The sequence below is a fragment of the Triticum dicoccoides genome, chromosome 5B (assembly GCF_002162155.2).
Source record: "Triticum dicoccoides isolate Atlit2015 ecotype Zavitan chromosome 5B, WEW_v2.0, whole genome shotgun sequence".
Classification (NCBI taxonomy): Eukaryota; Viridiplantae; Streptophyta; class Magnoliopsida; order Poales; family Poaceae; genus Triticum; species Triticum dicoccoides.
Genome location: NC_041389.1, coordinates 250,121,288 through 250,136,584, shown reverse-complemented (window position 1 = coordinate 250,136,584; position 15,297 = coordinate 250,121,288). Strand labels below are relative to the sequence as shown.

Sequence of the window (15,297 nt, the reverse complement as noted above, 5' to 3'; positions counted from 1 at the left end):
CCCTCCTCCTCTTCTTCCTCCTCACTCCCGCTGGAGTCGCTGGAGGACACATTCACCATCGGCAACGCCGTCAGATCCCCAGGATCCACTGCAGACACCATCCCCTCACCGTTGAAGGTGGGCACGGCGTCCATCGCCTGCTCCCAGTCGTCACGAAGAAACAGGGGGACAGGAGCACCGTCCGGCCTCGCCACGTCTCCCCCGACCAAGAAGTGGAGGGCCGCGACCAGATCTTCATCGGCCAGGGCTGTAGAGCTCAAGCGAATGGCAGCATCTGCTTCCCCGAGCCTCCACAACGGGAGCGAGTGCTCCCAGAGTGGAGCCACCCGGTGCTCCAGAAACTCCCTCAGGAGTGAGGCCCCGGTCAGCTTCGCCGCCCCCAGGTTGCCTGGCCTCAGGTCCGCGTCCAGCCTCTCCAGCACCGCCCTCGCACGGGGGTCGATGAGCTCCGCGCGAGACCATGCATCAACGGCCTTGGGCTGCCCCGTGGGCAGCACAAGTCGGGGGTGGATGCGCCCGGCGTCCACCATGACCCACCTGCTCCGGAAGCCTTCAATCTCTTCCCGGGTTTCGAGATGGCGTTGGAGACAGAGTATGCGACAAAACTCGCGCATGCGGAGATGGGGCCACGAGAAACCCGGAGATAAAAGTAATGGCGCAACAAGGCCACCGAGGGCTTTATCCCAACATGAGCCTCGCAATAGTAGGCGAAGATCGCCAGAAGAAGAACAGAGTTGGGGTGGAGGTGCAGAGCTTGCAAGTTGTACAGGCGAAGAACAGCAAGGAAGAACTCGGAAAAAGGAGGCACCAGACTGGCGACGATGGCGCTCACGAAGAGCGGGTAAAAGGTGCTCCCCTTGCCTTCAGGCTGGCTGGAGCCGGCCTTGAACACAGTCGCTCCCACGCTGCCCTGCACCACCGTCCTCTGGCGCACGAGGGCAAGATTCCTCTCCAACACATTTGGGGGATCCAGAGCTGGGGAGTACCAGGCCTCAGTCGGAGTCTTGCGGGGCGCCATAGCTCGCCGGGCGGGAAGGATTGAAGCAGATCTGGAGGATTTCGGAAGCAGGAAGGAGAAGGGCGAGAAAGGGGATCTGGAGCAAGGAAGGCAAGAACAAAGCAGGTCAGTCTGGCCCGGGCACCCCTTTTTGTCAAGTCGTGGGGTTGCCGAGGCGTCGTGGGGAAGCGGAGACGCCCACGTCCAATCAACCGCCACACGGCGCCAAAGGCCGCAGGTTGTTGGGGCCCGCGGCGCTTCGCACTTGCCCCTTCGCTTCTCTGCTAAGCCAAGTCCGGGCGCGCCTTAGGCCCGGGGGCTACTGTCAGCGTTCTGGGAACGGGGGTCCCCAGACTTGCCTGCCTGCGGTGTGGCTCAAGTGGGGGCCCAATGCAGCCCAGCTTCATTAGCTCAAGCTCAAGACCCTCGCGAGGGGCCAAGCCTCGCGGGGCGGACGACAGGGAGCTTCCTCGGGAGTAGCCTCCTCAGGCAGGCTCGCGAGGAGGCGGAGAGATCAAGGCAGGGCACCTCCCGAGGGGCCCGTGACGCAAGCCATGACGATCGAGGCCCAGGCGGGCGCCACGCGGGCGCCGGCCTGCGTAGTGTCCTTGTTTCTCTTTCGGTGCAAAGGGGGCAAGCACAGGCCAAGGCATCAGGCAAAGGTTGCCGTTTCGCACTGTTCAAAAAATCTTCCGATTCAGCGATTTATCATCCGATTTATCGGTACTCTTGGGGTGACCGATAAGATTATGCCTTATCTTCACTGTTTATCATTTGTGCCGATTAATCGCCATGACAAGCGATTTATCGGGAATCTACCGATAAATCGGGCCTATTTATAGCACTATGTTTGCAAAAACTATGTTTATTTGTGTTTTGTGGACCTTGTTACGCAATATATATCGTTGTCCTATTTTTATGTCACTATACGAGGATTCAAAGGCTAGGAATCAAGGTAACACTTTAGTCCAATATTTTTTTGGTGTTGAATATAGCATATTTTAGTGTTGGGACCCTGGGATTTGCAAAAACATGGCCGATTAATAGTCGACCGATAAAATCGATTAATCGGCCAATTTCCGGTTAATCTCTACCCAGCTGACCGAGACGATAACGATAAGCGATATCCTCAACATTGCCGTTTCGGTGCAACAAGACCAAGGCCAGCAGAACGGCAGGATGGAGGTCATCACGGAGCCCAAGGCGGCGTCACCGTTAGGACCTTTGGCAGCCGAAGACCAACTTTAGTCAGGATAAGTGTACCAGATGTTCCCCTTCAAAATGGCCAATTGTTGGCGCCGTTCCCACTCATTATTTGGGGAGAGGCCCAGGGCCTCGCTCTATAAATAGGACTAGCCACCACAATCGAGAGAGGGGGGAAGATCATCCAGAGATCAACCAGAGAGAGAGAGAAGCGACTGAACTCACCCAAGAAGTTCATCGCGCCAGCTCAAGAACAGCCCCTCGCGAGGCTGTTCTCCCTTTGTACTGTCCGTCATCAGCCCCTGAGGCAATCCACCACACCACACACTGGAGTAGGGTATTACACCACCATGGTGGCCTGAACCAGTATAAACCTCGTGTCCCTTGTGTGTTCATCTTTCTTGCTTAGATCTTTGCAAGACTTCGAGACATGAGCTGGTAGGGGAGAGATCTCCGCGCGCACCCCAGTGTTCCAACCTCAAGGGTCTGTCGGAACCCGAAATCCGACAATACTAGGTTCAACATTGATTTGCTCAGGAGGTGCATAAGTCCTAGTATTACTCTTACGAACAACAGTCGAAGCTTTAGCATGATCCTTTATCCTAACAGGAAAGGGAGGTTTCTCAACATAAGTAGTAGGAACAATAGGATCACTATAGGTGATAGTCTTTTCTTCAACTGTAATAGGTGCAACTACTTTCACTTCAACAGGAGGATTATATTTAAACCACTTCTCTTTAGGGAGATCAACATGAGTAGCAAAAGATTCACAGAAAGAAGCTACTATCTCAGAGTCAAGTCCATACTTAGCGCTAAATCCACGAAAAGCATCGGTATTCATAAAAGATTTAACACAATTGAACTTAGGTGTCATACATGACACCTTACCGTCGTCGGAACCCCAATCTTCAGCGTTGCGTTTAATTCTTTCCAATAAGTCCCATTTGAAATCAATAGTCTTCAGCATATAAGAACCAGCACATGAAGTATCGAGCAGGTTGCGATTATCAAGAGAAAGCCGAGCATAAAAGTTTTGAATAATCATTTCCCGGGAGAGCTCATGATTGGGGCATGAATATAACATTGACTTAAGCCTCCCCCAAGCTTGAGCGATGCTTTCTCCTTTGCGAGGCCAGAAATTATATATGTAATTACGATCACGATGAACAAGATGCATAGGATAGAACTTCTGGTGAAATTCCAACTTCAATCGCTTATAATTCCAAGATCTCATATCATCGCATAGCCTATACCATGTCAATGCATCTCCCTTCAAAGATAAAGGGAAGACCTTCCTTTTGACAACATCATTGGGAATACTTGCAAGCTTAAATAATCCACAAACTTCATCCACAAAGATAAGGTGTAAATCGGGATGCAATGTTCCATCTCCTGCAAATGGATTAGCTAGCAGTTTCTCTATCATACCTGAAGGAATCTCAAAGTAAATATTTTCATAAAGTTCAGTAGGTTGAGGAGCAACTCTTTGCTCTTCTGGTCGGGGTGAAGATACCCCGAACAAGCCCCTCAAAGGATTAGTTTCCATAGTGAGAAGTAATAGAAAATTTCAGCACACTGTATAAATAATTCCTTACCAAATTCCACTCACCAAAAGCACTACACTCCCCGTCAACGGCGCCAGAAAAGAGTCTTGATGACCCACAAGTGTAAGGGATCAATCATAGTCCTTTCGATAAGTAAGAGTGTCGAACCCAACGAGGAGCAGAAGAAAATGATAAGCGGTTTTTGGTAAGGTTTTCTCTGCAAGCATTGAAATTGTAGGTGATAGATAGTTTTGTGATAAGATAAATGGTAATGAGTAACAAGTAAATAAAGTAAATAAAGTGCAGCAAGGTGGACCAATCCTTTATGTAGCAAAGGATAAGCCTGGACAATTTCTAATAATGAGATATGAGCTCCCGAGGACACATGGGAATTATCGTCAAGCTAGTTTTCATCACGTTCATATGATTCGCGTTCGGTACTTTGATAATTTGATATGTGGGTGGACCAGTGCTTGGGTACTGCCCTTACTTGGACAAGCATCCCACTTATGATTAACCCCTATTGCAAGCGTCCGCAACTACAAAAGAAGTATTAAGGTAAACCTAACCACAGCATTAAACATATGGATCCAAATCAGCCCCTAACGAAGCAACGCATAAACTAGGGTTTAAGCTTCTGTCACTCTAGTAACCCATCATCTACTTATTACTTCCCCATGCCTTCCTCTAGGCCCAAATAATGGTGAAGTGTCATGTAGTCGACGTTCACATAACACCACTAGAGGAAAAGACAACATACATCTCATCAAAATATCGAACGAATACCAAATTCACATGACTACTAATAGCAAGACTTCACAAATGTCCTCAGGAAGAAACATAACTACTCACAAAGCATATTCATGTTTATAATCAGAGGAGTAATAATATGCATAAAGGATCTGAACATATGATCTTCCACCAAGTAAACCAATTAGCATCAACTATAAGGAGTAATCAACACTACTTGCAACCCACAGGTACCAATTTGTGGTTTTGATACAAGATTGGATACAAGAGATGAACTAGGTTTTTGAGAGGAGATGGTGCTGGTGAAGATGTTGATGGAGATTGACCCCCTCCCGATGAGAGAATCGTTGGTGATGATTTCCCCCTCCCGGAGGGAAGTGTCCCCGGCAGAACAGCTCCACCAGAGCCCTAGATTGGTTCCGCCAAGGTTCCGCCTCGTGGCGGCGGAGTTTCGTCCCGTAGGCTTGCCCATGATTTTTTTCCAGGGTAAAAGCTCTAATATAGCAGAAGATGGACACCGAGGGGCCATCAGGGGGTCCAAGAGACAGGGGGCGCGCCCAGTAGGGGGGGCGCCCCCCACTCTCCTAGATGAGGTGGCCCCCTATTTATTTCGCCCAATAATTCTTATTAATTCCAAAAAGATGTTTCGTGGAGTTTCAGGACTTTTGGAGCAGTGCAGAATAGGTTTCCAATGTTTGCTCCTTTTCCAGCCAGAATTCCAGCTGCAGGCATTCCCCCTCTTCATGATAAACCTTGTAAAATAAAAGAGAATAGCCATAAGTATTGAGATATAATGTGTAATAACAGCCCATAATGCAAAATGGACGTATCAGATGTCAAAACTACATTCCTTAATGGATTTCTTAAAGAAGAGTTGTATATGATGCAACCAGAAGGTTTTGTCGATCCTAAAGGTGCTAACAAAATGTGCAAGCTCCAGTGATCTATCTATGGACTGGTGCAAGCATCTCGGAGTTGGAATAGAGTTGATCAAAGCATATAGTTTTATACATACTTGCGGTGAAGCCTGTATTTACTAAAAAGTGAGTGGGAAACATTTCTGATAAATATATTTGAATGACATATTGTTGATCGGAAATAATGTAGAATTTTCTAGAAAGCATAAAGGAGTATTTGAAGAAGTTTTTCAAAGAAAGACCTCGGTGAAGCTGCTTACATATTGAGCATCAAGATCTATAGAGATAGATTAAGACGCTTGATAAGTTTTTTCAATGAGTACATACCTTGACAAGATCTTGAAGTAGTTCAAAATGGAACAATCAAAGAAAGAGTTCTTGCCTGTGTTACAAGGTGTGAAATTGAGTAAGACTCAAAGCCCGACAACGGCAGAAGATAGAAAGAGAATCAAAGTCATTCCCTATGCCTCAGCCATAGGTTCTATAAAGTACTAGTTGACCCGTTGCGCCAAATGGCGCAGAGACCTGCTGAAGACATGTTGTCGATGAAAATAGTTTCATGCTGCAAGAACCTTCAACTAAATCATGCTATTTTTTAAACATGTTTATTACGTTGTTAAATAATAGTCTGGGAAAAGGGAAACTTTGCATAATATGAATATGTTCAGTTTGAAAATATGGGCACTATAATGAGAGAGTAAAGTTGGCATGGTTGTATTTTTTTTAGCAAGTTTGAAAACATGGTTTTCATGATGAGAAACCTGGCCATGCATATTTTTCCTGCAAAAAAAGAGGGAAAAAGATAAGAAACCTAAGAAAAAAAACATGGTTTAGTTGATTTTCTTACGCCAAATGGCGCAGAAACCTGCTGATTCCATGTTAGCGATGAAAAGAAATCCATGGTTTGGTTGATTTTGTTATGGGCAAGCACATATGACAACAAATTTAATCTCTCTTAGTTGGAAAAAACGGGGCCTTGTTGTCTACAATTGATGTATATACACATTTAAATTTGATAGCAAAGTTCTATTTGAAACAAAATCCATGTAACAAAACTAACCCCCTTTAAATGTCTATAATTTAATAGCGGCATGATTTTATTGTCTATAATGAGATGTATATACACATTCTAATTTGGTAGCACAAACATGGATGAAAAGAAATCCATGGTTTGGTTGATTTTGTTATGGGCAAGCACATATGACAACAAATTTAATCTCTCTTAGTTGGAAAAAACGGGGCCTTGTTGTCTACAATTGATGTATATACACATTTAAATTTGATAGCAAAGTTCTATTTGAAACAAAATCCATGTAACAAAACTAACCCCCTTTAAATGTCTATAATTTAATAGCGGCATGATTTTATTGTCTATAATGAGATGTATATACACATTCTAATTTGGTAGCACAAAGTCCCATCCAAAATCATGCCGCTGAAAATACATGTATCTTTTTTAATCTATGTGCGCATTCTAAAAAACATGTTTTAGCTATGAACATGCACATACCGTAACAAATTTAATCCCCCTTAGTAAAAACATATAGGTTTATTGTCTACAATAAGATGTACATGCACAATTTACTTTGGTAGCGTGGAGTCTCATTCAAAACAACGTCGTGTTGAAAATATATGTATTTTTCAAGAATCTTTTGTTTGAGCAAGTACGCGGGGTAAGAATTTAGACCCTTCTATAAGAGTACATATCTTCTTTACTAAAAACATATGTATATTTATGCTATTTTAGAAAGAGTAGTGTTTCTATCAACTTTGTTTCTGTGTGTTTGAAAAAAGAGAGTACTTATGTGGAATATTTCAAAGCAGTCGTATGGCAGCCAGTTCGGCCCATGAATCGGGTGACTTGTTTAGCCCTTTTTCCTCATCACTTATTTATCCCTTCTTCCTGGAGAGCTTCGTTCAGTCAGAGACAAAACTGCTAAGTAGTACTTCTATCATCTCAATAATTGAAGAATAATAACATTTCTTTATATCTGGTACAATAATAACATCATTTATAGTACATTTGGTCAAGCAACCAATTAGCAGAAGAACAATAACATTTCTCTATATCTTGAATTCCACATATGGGATAATTAATATATCGACTTGTATGGATGGCTTCACTCAAAACAATACATATGCCTTCTGTTTATTTGCCTGACAAATGACCATCAGATGAATCAATCAAATAGGAGGAATTGGGGAGCATTTCAAACCAAAACAAAGAATTGATCCTAACTACTAAAGTGCAGCAGCTTTAAAGCCTCTGAATTATTTTGCTCCTACTCCACCAGGAAAGTCAGGCCTTCAAGAACCAAAATATTTAAGAGTGGAACTAAAATAACAGCAGTCCAAATCCTCGTAAGCCATGTTGTTTATATCCTTAAACCCAAAATGTTGCCTCTTAGCATCTCTGTTCTCTTGATCCTTATTAGGTGTCAGATTATCCTGAAGAAAAGGCAGATGATATCATATTATCATTAAATAAATCCATACTTACTATGTGGATCATGGGGAATGGCAAGATGCCATATTGGGGTTTGCAACATGAATAGAAGACCGCTAATTTATATAAGTAAAAAAAGGCCTGAACACCCTTAAGAAAGACCATGATGGCGTACTAAATATTTTGAAACGCGAAGTTATTTTGTCGCCGAAAGAGAAAAAAAGATGAACAATTAGAAGACATGTAATGAAGAAAACATATGGTAGAAGACGAACTGCATTATTATATAAATAGAAAGAAACAAGTCTGTGGTATATAATTATTATGATAAACACAACTCTTCATTTAAATAGAGAAGCCATGCATTACTACATGCAATCACACAGTTAGGCAAGCAAATAGGCTAGTCACACTTATGTTAAGTGATCACATGGTACCAATATAGCAGCGATATGTAGAAAGTGTGTCTTAATTATACAAAGCAGATTCAGATACCAATGGTGTACTCACAGCATGGCCATCTAAAGTCCACTCAATGATATCCCATTTGGTTTTTATGTTCCTAGTTGGATCAAGAGGGAGGTTGACATTAAGTTGACATTAGGAGTTGGAACTATAGACAATACATTGTATTCATTATTCCATACTCTCGAAGGTCCTTTTCCTTGCTCCAGCTGTTAATTTGTAGCTTCACTGGCCATTGTAGTGGCTATTGTTAGTGCTGCACCAAACAATGCTCCCATTGTGGTTGTTTGTCCAGAGATCCTATATATCATACTATTGGTGGTTAGATTAAAGAAAACCAAAAAATAGCATGGATGCAGACATGATGCTCAGTTTATATATTCTAGTATAAGATGTGAACGACCGACACCACACCGCAAGGTCTTCACAGCAGCGATGAGTAACATCCTTGGCCTGGCACCTGACGGAGTTGAAACGACAGTGACTTCCAAATATGTCAAAGGACAGTACCGATGCCCACATTACAAGTCTTGGGTGGGCAGCCCTCCTGGTGGCATTAGCTGACAAACATTGGAGATCACCAGGAACTGAAATGCACAGGATGGACCAAATCACAGCAGCAAAATGTGGTTGTTTTGCGGCATGCCACAGCATTACTGAAGTAGACTAAAATTCAGGAGAAAAGAGGAGATTAGAAATGATGTAAAGTCAGGTGTGGGATTGAAATGGGAATAAGAAAGTAGTATTTCAATAGAGGTGTATTGCTATGCACAATATGTTGCAGAATTCGTATGAGTTATCAATTACAAGAAAAGAACATCTAAGTGCAGGCCAGATATATTTATTAACATGACCCTCTACACATGATGCCGCAAAGCTTAGATGTACCAAATAATTCCTGAATCTAATTAGTGTGTCTACATGCTAGAAGAAACTTATAACTCGAGTGCTGACACTCAGATCCATCACTGGATCCTGTAGAGCCTACAAGAACAGATTAAAATGCAGTTTCAAGCAAACCAATAAAGTATGCACAAACATGAAAACATTACAAAAGTACATCAAAACTGCAGCCAATCTCACCTTCTTTACGTTTTTTATGCCTAGGTAAGCAATTCTACAGCCAATCTCATGAATGAATCATTATTCAGAAGTCAGCAGGGCTAAAACCCCGAGAATCTAAACAAGACGCTCATTACTGAAAGCATAAGAACATAGTGCAGATTCTTTTGGCATTTTTTTATGCCTAGGTAAGCAATTCCACCAAGAAATAAAATAAGATTGGTATTGCTAGAAGCATAAGAACATAGTGCAGATTCCTGTCACGAAATATACTGATGCCTAGGTAAGGAATTTTACCAAAAACAGTTGAAGAAAAATTAAGAGGCGTAACCTATGCACTTTATTTCTCTTGTAAAAATTTCTCTACATTTTCTGGATCCAGCTATACATGATAAAACTGTAGATTAGAATTACTCGCAGGCATAGTTAACAATTGAACTGTAGTGGCAGCAAGTTTTCTTGAATGGCCTGGCCTAGTGGCTACGCTGACTGGTGGTGTAAGTTTAGGAATGAATTCACTTCTTTAACAAAATAGGAAAGGTGTGGCTTATAGCATGAGGAATCAATGCAAGAAATTAAACTGCTTTCCAAGGAACCACTATCTAGGACAAAAATAACTGCAACTAAGAATTATTATCTGTACATAGGTCCCAAAAAATATGAATCTGGTAACAAAAATACCTTGCAATATCTGTAGTGCATACTTCAAATAACAAATTCTTCCTTAACCATGCAAGAATGCACAAAGCTCTTTCGCTTGCCGATGAGCAACCTTACTAACGGTCCTACAAATCAAAAGAAAATATTGATTTAAGGAGGAGAAAAAAACAGCAAAAACATTTAGATATTGACATAGGCATAGCTTGCGATGATTACGAAATGAGATACAAATGGGAGCGGCCAACTATTTGTTCTTACACTGAGCAGACCGCCTCAACACATCGTCAAGACTACCTTACACCAAGTTAACATGGAGATCAATGCCTATTGACAGAAAGTGAAATGACCTGCGAGGAATAGAAACAGTAGGCTGATTATGTAAGAAAAGGCCAACATGTCTGTTTAAAAATAGACCAGAGAGTAGACAGATCGTCCATATGCACTCCTATTACGCGTGCTTGATTTCTACTCGATATTTTTGCCGATGATGGATTTCCGTATTGTTCTGCAGGATATCCCTGACGATCACAGGGAACGCTCCAAACAAAAGAAAATAATTGTATCAGGTAAGCGCAATAATTTGTTGATCTCTGCAAGTAAAGAGGAAGGAATCTGTTTCTTACTTTGGTGTGTGTGACATGAAACATCATTTCCTAAGTAAACAAATTATTTGCTTGCCATTGAAAACAAAAATTTGAGCAAATATATATTTTATTGTTCATGATCTTTCTTTTTTGTCTGTATCGAAGTTCATAGTCACTCAATATATATGATGTTGTGATCGTGTCTGATGACCCGTTGAGCCAAATGGCGCAGAGGCACGATAAATCCATGTATGTGATGAAAAAATATCCATGGTTTAATTCCCTTTAATAGAAAACCTGATGGAGCAGGGATGGAGGCGGCAGTGCCCGGAGTACAACCAACGCAGCCTTCTTCTGTCACTTCGTTGATGCAGCCACATCTGTCCCTCCCCACCTGAGAGGGAAACCTGATTTCTATATGAATCATTCGATTATTGTTGTTAGGATCTTCACTAATTTTGTTATTTTGGTCTGCTACAAAAACATATAATGTTCCATTACTTCATAGCGTGTACAGATTAATTTTGTAGGCTAAACCTCTGACTACATTTCCTAGCATAATTACTCGAACCAAAACAGGTCCCGCTTGCATTTCCCTGTAAGCAAATGCAAATGCTAGAAAAGGAAGAGGCATTTCCCTGTAACCAAAACAGAAGCGATCAGCTTATCCACATTGCACAATGCTCTAGCAAAAACAGTATAAAAATTGTATATTGGGAAATCAATCATGGCTCTTCAGTTAATGAATCATAAGAAATGGAAGCTTTGTCAAGGGAAAAAAATTGGACTAATATATTTTCTATACTGAAAAACAACAAAACGCAAAACAGTTCACCAAGCTCTTGATGCATCATATAAGGCAACTTTTGCACCCGAAGACATAAGAAATGAAATCCCTAATGTTTTGTGGTTGAAGAATGGGACTGCATCGACCACAATACAAAAAACATTGAATAAATTTGACACATCTTGTCAGTGGAATAAATTTAGAACATACTGTACAATAAATTTGACGCATCTCGTCAGTGGAATAAAGTTAGAGTTATTGCACGCCTTTTGTTATGTGTCCATCATAGTTCAATGCATCACAATAGTTTTCATTTGCTATCATATTTAGTTTTATTAACCATTGCGGATTGTATCATGTTGCATGTACTACACCATAGACTTCGAAGCACAACAATGAAATGTGTGATTAACCATAGAGGATGATAATAATAATAAAAGAGACACATTAGCTAAAATTATAAATACAGACATCACATAATTGTTGTATTTATTAGTGGCAAACAAGGAGAACTATGCAAGGAAATAAACCAACCAAATCAGTGGCGTGGAAGGCTAAAGATAACATGGTGAAGAAAAAACATGGAAGCAAGATGGGAAGCAAACTAATGAGCTAAGTAGCATGACATCTAAGCCAGCATCCAAATGCACACACACCCACAAAATTCATGCATACTAACTTACCAAGCTAGGAAAGCAATAAGGCCTACAGGGCACATAATATATGGAATACCAAGGAAATCAGTAGGACAAACTTGACTTTGGCAACGTCTGAATTTACACCCATTTACAATGTTACAGAATGAATTTTGTAAATCCCACAAAAAGGGCTTTGGTGACGTCTGAATCTACACCTACAGAGCACATGGAGGTTTCAGGTTCAAGCCAGGGGGTAGAAGTGCAATACCAGGTGATGACGTCACCGCCGCAGCTCCATTTGCGCCTGAAGATGGGTGAAGGTAAGGAGGGAACGAGAGCAGAGAGGAGACATTATACAACCTAGGCAAGAAACCGATCAGAACCAAATAAGCCTGGTTGCACAAACAAATAAAGAAATAGTTCAGCAAAGTTCTTCTTTAGCCGGTCCAATTATCAGAAGCAAATAAGCATGGTTACACCAACAAATAAAGAAATAGTTCAGCAAAGTTCTCCTTTAGCTAGTCCAATTATCTTCTGATCAGAACCAAATAATCCTGGTTGCACAAACAAATAAGAAATAGTTCAGGAAAGTTCTCCTTTAGCTGGTCCAATTATCTTCCGATCAGAACCAAATAAGCCTGGTTGCACAAACAAATAAAGAAATAGTTCAGAAAAGTTCTCCTTTAGCTGGTCCAGTTATCTTTCGATGAGAACCAAATAAGCCTGGTTGCACAAACAAATAAAGCAATATTTTAACCAAAGTTTTCCTTTAGCTGGTCCTATTATCTTATTTCCTAAAAATGCAAAATATATTTTTACGCTCATAACATCAAAATGCAAGTTTCATTTAACAAAATCTTCCGATAGATTCTTCATCTACCTTTCTTTATGAAATCTAGTTTGGCCCCAGCATTGCCACAACACTAAAGGCCCAACAGGCACCACAATGACCCTGCCATTGTTAACCAATGCATACTAACTTGAGCATTTGATTCAGACGTTATGCAAAAAAGCAAAAAAATAGTTACTGAACCTAGCCTTGTTACGGTACCTATTCAAACTAAACTAAGTAACAAAAGTAGAACGCACGCGTCTGCTTGAACAGCTCTAGCAACCTGTGATATGCCAATCATGATACCTCACAAAATATTCTCAGAACACATTGATCAATATTTATGCAAACCAGCCACCGCCGTGTCACGTTCTCACCTGCAGCTTGGGAGCAGGCCACCGCCGTGCCTCTTGGCGGCTGGATCCATCCCTGTTGTGGTTGTCGGCGTTGATGGAAAGCAGTGTGGCTTGGAGCGGCATGCCACCGTCGACCATAAAAAGCACTACAGCTTCCGCTAACAGTATCATGCTAGCCAGTAACATATATGCATACATCCTAAATAGTAAATATAAATAATACTTCATATCATATATGATGTAAGAATGAAATTCAGCTGGTAGGCTTCTCACTATTAATTCAGTAGGAGACGGTATCATGCTAGCCAGTAACATATATGCATACATCCTAAATAGTAAATATAAATAATACTTCATATCACATATCATGTAAGAATAAAATTCAGCTGGTAGGCTTCTCACTATTAATTCAGTAGGAGACGGCTACCTCATCTTTTACTATTTGTTTACACCTAAAAGTAATATACAGCTTCTCACTATTAAATTCAGGAGGTAGGGCGCTCACTGAGAGTTTTTACCAATGTCAACCATATGATTCATACCTCTGTATCGATGGAAAACGCATCATAAACATGATCCTAGTCTTGTTCAGCCACTACAACTTCGAATTCAAGCTGCCGAAGAGTGGGACCTATCACATTTGGGTACAATCAGATTCCCTTGACGGATATCTCAAGAAAATGCGATATGACAATTTTGTAGCTTCCTTTGTATTCCTGAGTATAGTATGATGAACATTATTCAACGAGAAACCAATTTTAGCTAGCAAGAACAGAGAGTAAGCCTCAAACTCACCATGGCTAAGAAAAGGCCATCGCTTGCATGATAGCCAATTTCAACTTCCAGGGACAGAGGGTAAACTCCAAACTCACCATGGAAGAGCAAGCATATGCTTTGCTCCTGCTTCTTCTGATAAAATTAACAAAGTTCAGACAAGAATAGTAGGAGCACAAGATCCTGGAGACCCAATATGATCACACACTGGACAAGAAACAAACCAGATATGAGATAATAGAAGGGTAACCAGATAGAGATTACCTCAGAAAGGAAGCAAACCTCGAGCCGCAGAACATCGATCCCGTGCTCCCTGACCGGTGCCCCATATTAGGCAGTGGAGAAGTGGAAGAAGGATCCAGGAGTGGATCAAGCCACCACCAACCACCAGGTCGCACCTGACCTCGCCGGCGCCGGTCGGTGACCCTCTCCCGTCGCTGCCGGGCCTCCCTCCTCTCCTTCATTCTCTCCCTCTCTCGCATCTCTCTCTCTCTCCTGCAAGGACCGATCCATGTGGTCACCCTTTGCCGCCGCCACCGGAGAGGCTCGGCTCCACGACCGCACGCCTTAGATCCGGCGGGAGGAAAAGGAGGAAGCGACCCGCACAATCCTGTTCTCCGACGGCGGCGACATGCACGCGAGCGATGGGAAGGCGAGGAGGAGAAAAAGGCGAGGTGGTGGAGGAGGAGCCGAGGGCGACGGCGGCGTCCTTGGCCGAGCACACGCACGGAAGGGAGAGGGAGGGGTGCAGTGGCTCGTGGGGGTCGAGGGGAAGGAGAAAGGAGGCTAGGGTTCCATGTTTGGTGGCTGGGGTGGGGCAAGAGCCGCGAGACGCGGGTGATTGGGTGCGGAGCGCCCGAGCTGATTGGGGCAAGTCCTCCTGCACGCGGAAAGGGCCAACCCAGCCAACGAGCGCCCGACATGAGCCCACTTGTCATTGGACTACAAAAACAACCGTGAAGTAAAATTAGGTTTGACTGCAGATGAAGATCCGACAGTTCAGACGCGCCAGAAGGTAGATCAGACGGTCAACGAAGGAGATGATTGAGGGAGCATTCTGGGAGCGAGTTGGCTAGCTTCTGTTTTGTTTTAAATGTCATGTTGTGTATCAGATCTATTGCATACCCTACACTGAGTTTGGCAAGGGAGTACAATAGTGATCTAAGAGTAGATCACTGAACAGCGGTCAAAATTATCCTTAGTGCAATAAAGATATGTTTCTCGATTATGGAGGTGACAAAAGGTTCGTCGTAAAGGGTTACATCGATGCAAGTTTTGACAC

At 42.6% G+C, this 15,297-nt stretch overlaps 1 long non-coding RNA gene across 25 annotated transcripts; it reads right to left on the bottom strand.

The window, feature by feature from the left end:
* Positions 1-7,372: 7,372 nt before the first annotated feature.
* LOC119308255 lies at positions 7,373-14,857 on the bottom strand. 25 transcript variants are annotated; one of them, XR_005149967.1, is made up of 10 exons: positions 14,280-14,856; positions 14,037-14,150; positions 13,263-13,957; positions 12,322-12,691; positions 10,926-11,042; positions 10,303-10,581; positions 10,066-10,169; positions 8,737-8,988; positions 8,484-8,622; positions 7,376-7,859 (listed from the first exon to the last, which is right to left on the bottom strand). It is a non-coding gene; the product is annotated as an uncharacterized LOC119308255 (long non-coding RNA). The 25 variants fall into 25 exon arrangements; XR_005149973.1 differs by having other exon boundaries at positions 10,303-10,391; XR_005149972.1 differs by adding an exon at positions 8,368-8,419 and having other exon boundaries at positions 7,373-7,859; positions 8,505-8,622; positions 10,303-12,691; positions 14,280-14,857.
* Between the last annotated feature and the right edge of the window lie 440 nt (positions 14,858-15,297).